This window comes from Felis catus, chromosome B2 (genome assembly GCF_018350175.1).
Source record: "Felis catus isolate Fca126 chromosome B2, F.catus_Fca126_mat1.0, whole genome shotgun sequence".
Lineage (NCBI taxonomy): Eukaryota > Metazoa > Chordata > Mammalia > Carnivora > Felidae > Felis > Felis catus.
In genome coordinates, this window is record NC_058372.1 from 31619198 (window position 1) to 31631342 (window position 12145).

Consider the following 12145-nt stretch of genomic DNA (forward strand, 5'->3'; position numbering starts at 1 on the left):
GAAGAATATAAATCATAGTATTGTTTCAGTAGATGTAGAAAAGGCATTTGACAAAATTCAACATTATTTCATGATAAAAACTCTCAAAAGGTTGGGTATAGAAGGAATGTTCCTCAACATAATAAAGGCCTTATATGACAAGCCCACAGCTAACATCATACTCAATGGTGAAAAGTTAAAAGACTCTCCTCAAAGATCACAAAAAAGACAAGAATGCCCATTCTTTCTGTTTCATTTAAACTAATACTGGAAGTCCCAACCAGAGCAATCAGTCAAGGAAAAGAAATAAAATCATCCAAAACAGACAGAAGGAAAACTGTTGCTATTTATAAATAACAGAATCTTTTATATAGAAAATCTTAAAGACCCCACCAAAAATTGTTAGAACTAAAAAATGAATTCAGTAAATTTGCAGGATACAAAATCAGCAATCAGCAGCAATTTCTATACACTAATAAGGAACTGTTTGAAATAGAAATAAAAAATAATACATTTACAAAACATCAAAAACAATAAAATACATAGGAATAAGTTTAACCAGTTCTTTGAAAGAAATCTAAAGAACTGTACTCTAAAAACTGTAAGACACTGATGAAAGAGATTGAAGAAGACACAGATACATAGAAAGATATCCTACATTCTTGGATGGGAAGAATTAATATTATTAAAATATCCATACTACCCCAAGTGATTTACCAATTCAGTGTAGTCTCAATCAAAATTCCAATGGCATTTTTCACAAAAATAGAAAAAATAATCCTAAAATATGTGTGGAAACACAAAACACTCCAAAGAGCCAAGGCAATTCTGGGAAAGAAAAAAGCTGAAGGCATCATATTTCCTGATTTCAAGAGATATGATGGTGAAGGTTGGAGTAAAATGAATTTGGCCATATTTGGCACCTGGTCACCAGGGCTGCCTTCACTTTAGCAAAGTGGATATTTTCACCATCAGTGACCCCTTCACTGACCTCAGCTACATGGACTACATGTTCTAGAATGAAATCATCCATGGCAAATTTAATGGTACAGTCAAGGCTGAGAACAGAAAACTTGTCATCAATAGAAAGCCCATTTCCACCTTCCAGGAGCAAGATCCCAACAACATCAAATGGAGTGATACTGGTGCTGAATATGTTGTGAAGTCCACTGGTGTCTTTACTACTATTGGCAAGGCTGGGGCTCACTTGAAGAGTGGATCCAAGAGGGTCATCATCTCTGCCCTTTTTCTGCTGATGGCCCCATGTTTGTGATGAGCATTAACCATGAGACAACTTCCTTAAGACCGTCAGCAATGCCTCCTGAATGACCAACTGCTTGGTCCCTCTGGCCAACATCATCCATGACAACATTGGCATCATGGAGGGACTCATAACCACAGTCTTTGTCATCACTGCCACCCAGAAGAGTGTGGATGGCCCCTTGGGAAGCTGTGGTGTGATAGCTGAGGGACTGCCCAGAACAGCCCAAGGCTGAAGGCAAGGTCATCCCTGTGCTGAATGGGAAGCTCACTGGGATGGCCTTCCATGTCCCTACCCACAACACATCAGTTGTGGATCTGACCTGCACCTGGAAAAAGCTGCCAAACATAATGACATCAAGAAAGTGGTGAAGCAGGCATCAGAGGGCCCCCTCAAGGGTATCCTGGGCTACACTGAGGATAAGGTTGCTTCCTGCAACTTTAACAGTGACGTGAATTTTTCCACCTTTGATGCTGGACCAAGGGAATCCTGGGCTATACTGAGGACCAGGTTGTTTGTTGCAACTTTACCAGTGACACCCATTCTTCCATCTTTGATGCTGGGGCTGGCATTGCCTTTAATGACCACTTTGTCAAGCTCATTTCCCGGTACAACAATAAATTTGGCTACAGCCACTGGGTGGTGAACCTTATTGTCCACATGGCTTCCAAGGAGCAAGAGACCCCTGAACAGCCAGCCCCAGTGAAGCAAAAAAAGAAGAGAGAGGTCCTTAGCTGCTTGCCCCAACTCATCCCCCAGCACACTGAGAATCTCCAAACCTTGAAACAGTTTCCATCCCAGACCCCTTGAAGAAGGGGAAGGCCTTAGGGAGCCCTCCTTTGTTATGTACCACCAATAAAATACACCATACCCTGCCTCCAAAAAAAGATATGCTCAACTGAAAAATGCCTCTTTAAAGGTTTGTACACGTGGACTCATTCATCCCGGAGCCCAGCACAGAACTAGCCAATTGAGAGGCACCCAGATTTTATATGAAGGAGGCTCATTTGCTTATTCTTAAAGCATCAGCCTAAGGGGCAGGCATCTAATTTAACATATATCTAGGAGCCTGCTGATGTATTCTTCAGGGACAGAGGCTGGTAGGAGACATTGCTACACTTTCCTTCTGCCTTGCTCCAGCTGGTGGTTGACATTTTTATGTTCTCCCTCTACCATGCTCCAAAGTTCCAGTATCTCCTAGAGAGGAGATTTTACATGTGTCTGTTGCCTCAGTTTTTAAGACCACTGACCTCAGGGCATTCCTTGGTTATCTGGCTCTGGTGGCCAAGTTGGGGGTGGGGGCTGCATTAATTGATCCCACAAGACTATAACAATTAGGAAGAAAATTCTTGGAAGGTTACTGCCTCAAGGGCGCTGCCCAGACAGCAGACTGAAACATACACTGAGTCTGTCTGTGAAAGAAGCCTATTTGTTTGTCCTGGAGCATCAGCCTGAGGGGCATATCTAGGATGCTATAGAAATGTTTTCAAGGAACATAGGCTGGTGGACACCATCATTGGGCTCCCCCACTGCCTAGCTCTAACTAGCCAGTATCTCCTAGAAAGGAGCTTCTACACTAGCATGACAATTTTTGCAACTGCCACCCAAAGGACACCACCAGATTGTCAGGCTCTGGTGGCCAGAAGGGCTTATGTTTGCAGTCCCACAACACTGCATATATTTGCCTCCTTAAAAGCTGCTGCTTGAGGGTCTGGCTTCCAAACAGATTGAATCTTGGTGTTAACTGAGATCCTTCCATTTAGGACACTGACAGGTTTTGGCATACCCTAAGCTACTAGAAGCCCTGAAAATAAAACAAGTTGTGTTTTCTTTGGCAGCACATATACTAAAATTGGAACAATACAGAGAAGATTAGCATGGACTTTGAACAAGGATGAAAATAAAATAGTTGCTTAATCACAAAAGTCTGAGAGTCAACCAAAAGCTAAAGCAGGGTTGAAAAATAAAATGCATCTCCTACACAAGGCCACTCCTTCGAAACTAGGAGAGGTGGCTGTTTTATCTAAAGCATGGAAATCAACACAGAGTCAAGCAAAATGAAGAAACAGAGGAATCTGTTCCGGACAAAAGAACGAAATAAAACCTCAGAATAAAAGTCCTTAATGGAAAGGACAGAAGAAATTTACCAGATAAAGAGCTCAAAGCAGTGGTTCTTTATAGGTGCTCACCAAACTCAGGAGAAAAATGGATGAACACAGGGAGAATTTCAACAAAGAAAAAGAAAATACAAATAAAATTCACAAAGCTGAAGAATAAAATAACTGAACTAAAAAAAATACACTATTGGGGTTCACCAGTAGATGAAACAGAAGAAAGGATCACCGAATTCAAAGACATGGCAGCACAATTAGCCAAATCAGATCAACAAAAAAGAAAAAGAATCTAAAAATTAAAAGTAGATCTACCATACAATTCAGCAATTCCACTCTGGGTATATACCTAGAGGAAATGAAAACAGGGTTTCGAAGACATATTTGCACTCTTATGTTTGTTGCATAATTATTTACAATAGCTAAGATATAGAAGCAACCTCAGTGCTCATTGATGAATGAATGAATAAAGAAAACATGGTATATAGTCAATGGAATATAATTCAGCCATAAAAATGATATCTTGCCATTTATGACAACCATGGATGTACTTTCAAGGTATTATGCTAACTGAAATTTGTCAGACAGGGAAAGACAAATACCATATGATCTCACTTACATGTGGGATCTAAGAACAAAACAAACAAACAAACAAAACATCCAAGCTCATATTATAGAGAAAACATTGGTGATTGCCAGAGAAGGTGGGTGAAATTGGTTATGGGGAGGTCAAAAGTTATAAAACAATAAATAAATAACAAGGTTGTAATGTATGGCATGTTGGCTATAGTCCATAATACAGTATTGCATATTTGAAAGTGAAGGAAGTAGAAATTTTAAAGTTTTTTTAAATATTTATTTTGAGAGAGAGCGCTCACATGAGCAGGGGACAGGCAGAGAGAAGGAGAGAGAGAATCCCAAGCAGGATCCCTGCTCAGCACAGAGCCCAACACAGGGCTCCATCTTACCAACTGTGAGATCATGACCTGAGCCAAAATCAAGAGTCAGATGCTTAACCAATGGAGCCACCCAAGTGCCCCCAAATTTTAAAGTTTTCATCACAAGAAAAAAAATGTTTGTAATTATCTATGTTGACAGATGTTACTAGACTTACTATGGTTATCATTTTTGCAATATATACAGATATTGAATCATTATGCTGTTCACCTGAAACTAAGATAATGTTATATGTCAATTATACATCAATTTTTTAAAGGCAATAGTATGGACAAGTATATACAAATAAATCAGATAACTTAGATAAATTGGACTAATTCCTAGAAAGTCACAAACTACTTGGGGTACCTACCTGGGTGGCTCAGTCAGTTAAGTGTCCAACTTTGGCTCAGGTCATGATCTCACGGTTTGTGAATTAAAGCCCTGTGTTGGGCTCTGTGCTGACAGCCTAGAGCATGGAACCTGCTTCGGATTCTGTATCTCCCCCTCTCTCTACCCCTCCCCCACTCACACTCTGTCTTTCTCTCTCTCTCAAAAATAAATAAACATTAAAAAAGAAAGTCACCAACTTCCAAAACCAAATCAAGAAGAAATAGCAATATGAAGTGACCAAATTCTGTCATGCTAAAGGTTTTCAGAAACATTCTCAGAATCTCTTCACCATTTATCAGAGGTGCGTGGAGCTCTGATGTGAAGGAAATGTTCAGATCAAAATGTTCAGAGTAGGAAACAACGACAGTGCCTTTCACTGAATTACTTGACACGGTGCAGCTGATCTCCCCAAACCAACCCCACAAAGTCAGTCATATCCTTCATTTTCCCCATGTGATACAGTAAAAACTCCCATATTAAGGAGCCCCCAGTAACTGAGATAATTAGGAGAGAAATTTATCCTTTGCTAGGGTAGCCCAGACTCTCCAGTTGATCAAAAGATCTGTTGAGTAAATAAGGGAATAGAAGGATGCTTCTTTTCAGTGTCCTAGTGTCAGAAAGGATTCCTAGACTTATATTTAAGTTTAGATGTAGTAAATCTATTGGAAGAAAGAGATTACAGAATTTGCAAGCTTACTGGATGATGCCTCAGCAAGAGGAAGAAAGATACAACAAACTCTAAGAGACAGACTTCTGGAGAGCTAAAAGTGAGCCTTTCATGGTATCAATCTTGTTATAAACGTCTTAATGTCATATATTTTTATTCAGTACCAGAAAAGAACAGGTATGTGAATGGGTAGTGAGACACAGTAACTGTCACTGATAAATTTGCATAGCAATGCAAAATCCTATTCTTATACTTGAGTTACAACATGGCTCTTGAGTCAGTAGCAGTGTAAACCAATGTGGCTCAAATTATCAGCTATTGCATTTAGAAAATTCTAAAATACAAAGCAAATTAGAGCTGATTTATCAGACTTACCATTGGGAGAGTGCTGGTTAATTTAGCCCAGGCCCTGAAGGACTCACTGTTTGGAAAATATACTTGTGTGCGTACTGATGGCCAGCATATGCCAGCATATACCGATATGCTGGCCTCCAGCAGGGGAACTTTTATTGCCTACACCCTGAGCTGGCAGGCAGCATGGCTCCTATCTCTGTTTAAGTGTGAGCTCTGTAGGTCCAGCCCCCTGGTTACTGCAGCCCTCTCCCTTCAAACCTGTCTCTTTGTTGAGAGAGAGAGTTGAGGCCACTGTTGAGACAGTGGCCCTATGTCTGTCTGGTCAATAACTAGGCACTCTCACTATCATACCAAACAATTTCAGATTCATTGTATTGAAATGGGTTTCCCAACTGCATTTGGAAAGTTTTGCAGTGTAGTTACTACTATGCTGGCTTCATATGCCTAGAAGGTACCCTGTAAAATATAGTGACTAACTGAAAATTGCCTTCACAGTTGGGAGTATTCATCTACACTCTTTTGATGTCTTTACTTATAGTTTGTTCTGATGTGCTTCACATCTTGTGTGAAGCTTTTTGATGGACTGACCAAAGACTCTGTTACTATCTAAAATGTGCATTGAAACCTCAGAGAAACTAACACATTTGATGGTTGTAGGAAGGGAGAAGCTGAAGCTGCCTGGGCATAGGAAGTAGTTATTAGACCATGTTGTGGTTGAAGAGGAAGAATGATGGAACATAAATCTTTGCATAAACCACACTTAAGAGAAACCGTGATAAGTTGTTAAATACTTGTCTTTACAGCTAACAAAGCAAAAAAAAGGAAGGCAGCATCATTTGTATCTGGCAGACTAAACCACAAAGAAGGCATACCCAAACGTGTGGTGGCAGGCAGGGGAGGGGGCATGGAAACTCCATTAACATCTCAGTTCAGTGAAATTGGTATATGAAACACTTACATATGGAACGTTGTGTAGAATTTCTGAAGTTACCTGCCCACCCTGTCCCCACTGGGTCTCTTCTCTACCTTTCTTCTCCTCCCATATGACTTCACAGTCCCTCTGGGATCATGACCACAAACTTTCCAATCTTAGTTATGCTCCCAAGCCCACTTTTCAATCCTTTTATTTAGTTATTTATTTATTTAGAGAGCATGTGAGCAGGGATGAGAAGTAGAGGGAGAGAGAAAGAGAGAATGAGAATCTTAAGCAGGTTCCATGCTCAGCATGGAGCCCAATGCAGGGCTCCATTCCACAACTCTGGGATCGCGACCTGAGCCAAAATCGAGAGTTAGATGCTCAACCACCTGAGTCACCCAGGTGCCCCTCAATCCTTTTATATATCTTAGTCATTTCTATTTCTCATTTCCCTCCAATTTTTTCTTTTTTACCCACTCATTTCAGGTAACTAAAATAGTTACCACTTTGTACCTCACAGATAAAGAGGAAAAACACAAACACTTCCCAAATCCAGCAAGCCTTAAATTCAAAACCCAGGAACTGTGCCACTCAAGCAAGCAGAGACAGGAGAGCCCTATTGAAGTTCACACTGTTTTTCCTGCAAAAGGAAACTTTCAGAATAAATGTCCAGTCTGTAGTTAAAGTACAGCAGCTTTTGTGTTAGAACTTCTGGGACTGGGTGCAAGCCTTGACCCTTTGACTGCATTTAGCAATGGTCTCAGCACAGGAATTGCTTTGGTTTTTGATGAAGCTGAACACTTTTTAGACTCAAAGTGTTTTACCTGTAATATTTCTAGTATAACTGAACAAAATTTCAGAATCTTCAGCTGAGCATGAAATCTCTAAGATGTGTCACCTCTTTAAATAACCCTTAGATAAATGACACTAGAACTGACCAGGAGTGTTCATCCCTGCAGGCATGCATGCAGGAACAAAATACTGCGACAGATATGAAAAACAGAGAAATGGGGAACAGCTCTTTTCTACCCATAAGGTGCCCACAGAGAAGAGCTACAAAAATGTAACTCTCCACCAAAGGCTCATACTGGTGAAACACTGCCAGGAGGAGGCCATTGAAGGTGTATGTGGCCAGGTGCCTAATTCCTTCTTTAGAAGAATTATGTGGTCGGGCGCCTGGATGGCTCAGTTGGTTGGGCGACCGACTTCAGCGCAGGTCATGATCCCACAATTTGTGAGTTCGAGCCCCACATCGGGCTCTGTGCTGACAGCTCAGAACCTGGAGCCTACTTCAGATTCTGTGTCACCCCCCCCCCTTTCTCTACCCCTCCCCTGCTCACACTCTGTGTCTGTCTCTCAATAATAAACATTAAAAAAAGAAGAAGAAGAATTATGTGGTCTAGTGCCCGTGAGGGGAAGTGTATGTAAATGCCCTTCCTGGCCACAGTGTAGCACAGTCACCCCTCTCTGGTTGGACGGCCTGAGTTTGAATTCTGGCTCCACCCCTTACTAATGGTGCAGCCTTTGGCAGGCGTCCACCTCCTCCATGCGACAATTTCTTAGCTGGTATAGTATACCTACCTCATGGTATCATGAAGATGAAGCCAGTTAATATAGTAAAAGCACTTAGCAGAAGAGTGTCTGCCATATAGAAATCACTCAGTAATTATTAGGCATTATTATTATTATTATTATTATTATTTTTATTAATTATCATTATCATCATGTCTGAAGGGTAACCTGGCAATCTGTCTTTATTTTCTCACTAGCCTTGTTGATCAGGATCCAATACATCTGGGGGAGAAGTCTTAGTGTCAAAAGCCAAAAGAAGCCTGCCTTTCTTTATATTAGGTGAGAAAGGGGAGGAGGGAAGGAATAGGAGGGAATAGCCATTCATACTTTAGGTTCTGCCATCGCAGGAAACTAACCAGCAATAAGACAGCTAGGCAAATAGCTGGATCTATCCCCTCCCTCCCTTCCTGACTTCCTTTCCATCATTTACATATCGCAGAATGTGTTGGTTGACTCTGAAACTGCAAAAATCACGTTCACACCTGCTTGATGCAGGTCAAACCAATAGTTGATTTGGGATTCATTGGCAGTTTAGTGAGCAGAGCATATTCTGAAACTCACTTGGGACTGAGCAGATATAAATAAATGAAGTATCCTCTGCATTTCTAGAAGTGTAAACACTTTATGATGTTGATATTTATAGTTGTCATTTTCCTACAGACCTATGATCGCGAGCCCATCCTTGGATTAAGTGTAGCACTTAGTTGTGACCTAGATCAGAGGGGTGATACATATTCCTTCGTATGACTGTTCGGCCCTTCACTTCTCTTTGCATATGGAATCTTTTTCTCAATAGAGAAGCAGAGCACTCTGGAAGGCACACCCATAGTCTACATGCTATCACATTTCTTCCCCCAAATCTGCAACCCCACAACCCAGTTCTCTCTAGCCAGGCTGTAGCGACAACCTTTGCAGAAGTTGGGTTTAAGTGAAACCAAAATAAGACATTGGGTATGTTCCTCTCAGGCAAATTAAAACCATACGGGAGGCAGCATCATTGGTCTCTGGCAGACTAAGCCACAAAGAAGTACAAGATAAAAATATTTAGGTAGAGGAGAAGAAAAAAATACCCATTAACAAGAACAAAAACAACAACCAAAAAAACCCAAAATATTAAGTCATATATTTAACAAGGGATATAAAGAATCATCAGAGAAAACATTATAAAATTCTTCTGAGACCACCAAAGATGAAAAAGCAGAGCAGAATACGATGTTCCCAGAGAGGAATATAATATGGATTTAATTCAGTTTCAATCAAGATCTACATGACATACTAAAAATTAGTAATGTATTTTCAAAAGTCAGTATGCAAAGTACTCATAAATAAATGAATGAATAAATAAATAAATGTGTGTATGTATGTATATCTGACACTATATTATTAATTTCTAAAAATAATAAGCTTTTGTCTCCACTGTATTGCTTCACTTACAGAAGTGCTTTTTCTTTCTAGTAATATTTAGTTCTTCTTATATGGAGATGATTTATTCCATCATCTCTGACTACAGTATTAATAAGTACCATTTGGCCTAAAGGGCTAAATCCTGGAGACAGATTTAGGATACCAGGGGAAGGGAAAAATACATTCAGAGTGCCTTTGCAGCCCTGCCTTGCTCTGTTCAACTCCCACACTGCCACCGCCTCGTGACCAAAAAGAGAACATAAGCTAAAGGAGAACTTACAGAGCATTTGCAGAAGTTGTGTTTAAGTGGAACACCGATTTGACGTTGAACATGTTCTCTCCAGCCAATAAGGATCAGATGTAGTGCAGCATCACTTGTCTCTGGAAAGCAAAGCTGTCAAGAGAACTCACAGGAACAGAACTAATGTGTATAGAAAAGTCTTTTTCACAATACCAACAAAATCTAAAAGGTATGAAACAAAAATATGACAACTTTACTAATTTATTTAATGTAACATGAAAAGCTAAAGAGATAAAATATAAATCAAATTTCACATGAAATTCTAAAATTAACGACATGAATCTAAAATTCAGTAGGAATGAAGAATAGGCAAGAAGAACACCTTTCTTTTACTGAATTTATTACTTGATTTATAATTACTCTCTTCTCAACCACGTTGTTTAATTTTCAAAAATGTTTCTTCCTTCTTTAAGCATGCACTTCCTTTACTTATGGAGACAGTACTTTCTGTAGTGTTTCTGTAGCGTGGGAAAATGGGATATTTTCTGAAGTCAGTGGATCGAAGATGCTCACAGCAAGAATGAGCATTCCTCATCAATAAAAACAAAGGCAGTGTCATAGACTCTAAGTTTCAAGTTGTCTCTTGTCTAGCAAAAGAGCGGACACAGGATTGAAGCGAGAGAGATGGCTAATGTTCAGAAAAAGACAAGAGCCCCGAATAAGGGTCCTGGTCTCGTATGTATCTAGATCAGAAGGCTTACATACATGATGGGCATGTACAAAGAGACAAAGAAACTGTGAACATTAACTTGAGGACGTGAGGGGGGAAAGGGGGTTTTGAAGATATACAGTGTTTGGGTTTTGGGTCAATATAAAACAAAATCCTGGCGCTGGGCAGATGGGTAGATGGTTGTTAACAGCAGACAGGAGACTCCGTGCCTGTTTATCTTTGCCAGCCTAGGGGATGAGACAGATAGGGGGAATAACCTCAGGGTTAACAAGGCACCTTCTCTCTTGTTAACCATCTCTGCTCTGGGCTGCTTTGCCTGCAGTGCAGCGGTCCATAGTCCAATTCACCATTTACCTAACCTGGTCCTATTTTCCTATGAAAGCAGCTTTCTGCTATAGTACTAAATTTGGGGTGCCTTCACCCTGAATAATCTAATCTTGTTATTCCTGTGTATTGGGCACCTTTGTGCCATTTCTATTTCAGGCCTTTGCCACTCTCTCTCTATTTTGGGGGCGCTGCACCCCCTCCCTATTTTGGGGTGCCTTTGCACCTCCCTATTTCTGGCACTTTTGTACCTCCCTTTTCTCAGGGTGTCTTTGCACCCCTATTCTTGGAGTGCCAATCTGTTTTACCCAAAGTCAGGTGTGAGAATTTTATGACTTTATATTTCTTTATGCCTTGTTAACCCATTGGTGTAAGCTTGGGGGATTCCTAAGCTAATCCCCCACAAGGCAGGTGGGCTTTCATGTCTGCATTTATCATCCAAATGACCTGGACACTTGAGTAGTGAATTTCACCTTAGTTCTGATTGTAAATTTACAATTCCTTCATCACCTCACAGCCTGCTAGCAATGTCAGTGGTATATGCCAAGGTATTTGAGGAATACAAGGCTGTGTAAAAGCCTTCTCAAAGGTCTATGATTACTTCAGCACACTTGTCGCCTAGACACGGGACCCTGACAAACATATCTACTCTCTCCATACCAGAGGCTCAGGCTTTCATCTATGAAAACTTGTTTAGTCATTCTCTTAAACTCCACTACCAAGGTTTTGTGGGTTTTTTTGTTTGTTCGTTTGTTTGCTTTTTGAGACTGAAGCTCTTCCAGGTTTATGACAGTTTGTATTCAGTTATCTGAAGGACCAAGAATTTCTCCTTTTGGGGGGCCTTGGTGGCTCAGTCGGTTGAGCATCCAACTTTGGCTCAGGTCATGATCTCACGGTTGGTGAGTTCAAGCCCCATATTGGGCTCTGTGCTGACAGCTCAGGGCCTGGAGCTCCCCCTTCTGGTCTCCCAACTCCACTCTAGTGAGGTTTCTTATTCATATTCACACTTTTGATGATTATAATACAATGTTGTTGTCTATCTTCACTATACATTAGATCTTTAGGGCTTATTTACTACTTGTTGCAAGTTTGTACCCTCAAACAATATCTGTCCTATACCACCACCCCCACTCTTATCCCCGGTAACCACCCTTTTACTCTGTTTTTATGAGTTTGACTTTTTTAAATTCCACATGTAAGTGATATCATACAGTACTTACTTTCTCTGACTTATCTCAAGGTCTTACTTGATATCAT

The 12145-nt window shown here is 40.5% G+C and overlaps 1 non-coding gene and 1 pseudogene across 1 annotated transcript; both read left to right on the forward strand.

Moving 5' to 3' along the window:
- Window positions 1-859: 859 nt before the first annotated feature.
- On the forward strand, window positions 860-2050 carry LOC101089517 (annotated as a pseudogene).
- A 1012-nt stretch (window positions 2051-3062) lies between these two features.
- On the forward strand, window positions 3063-3169 carry LOC111560650. Its single transcript, XR_002742652.1, has one exon. It is a non-coding gene; the product is annotated as a U6 spliceosomal RNA (small nuclear RNA).
- The last annotated feature ends 8976 nt before the right edge of the window (window positions 3170-12145 follow it).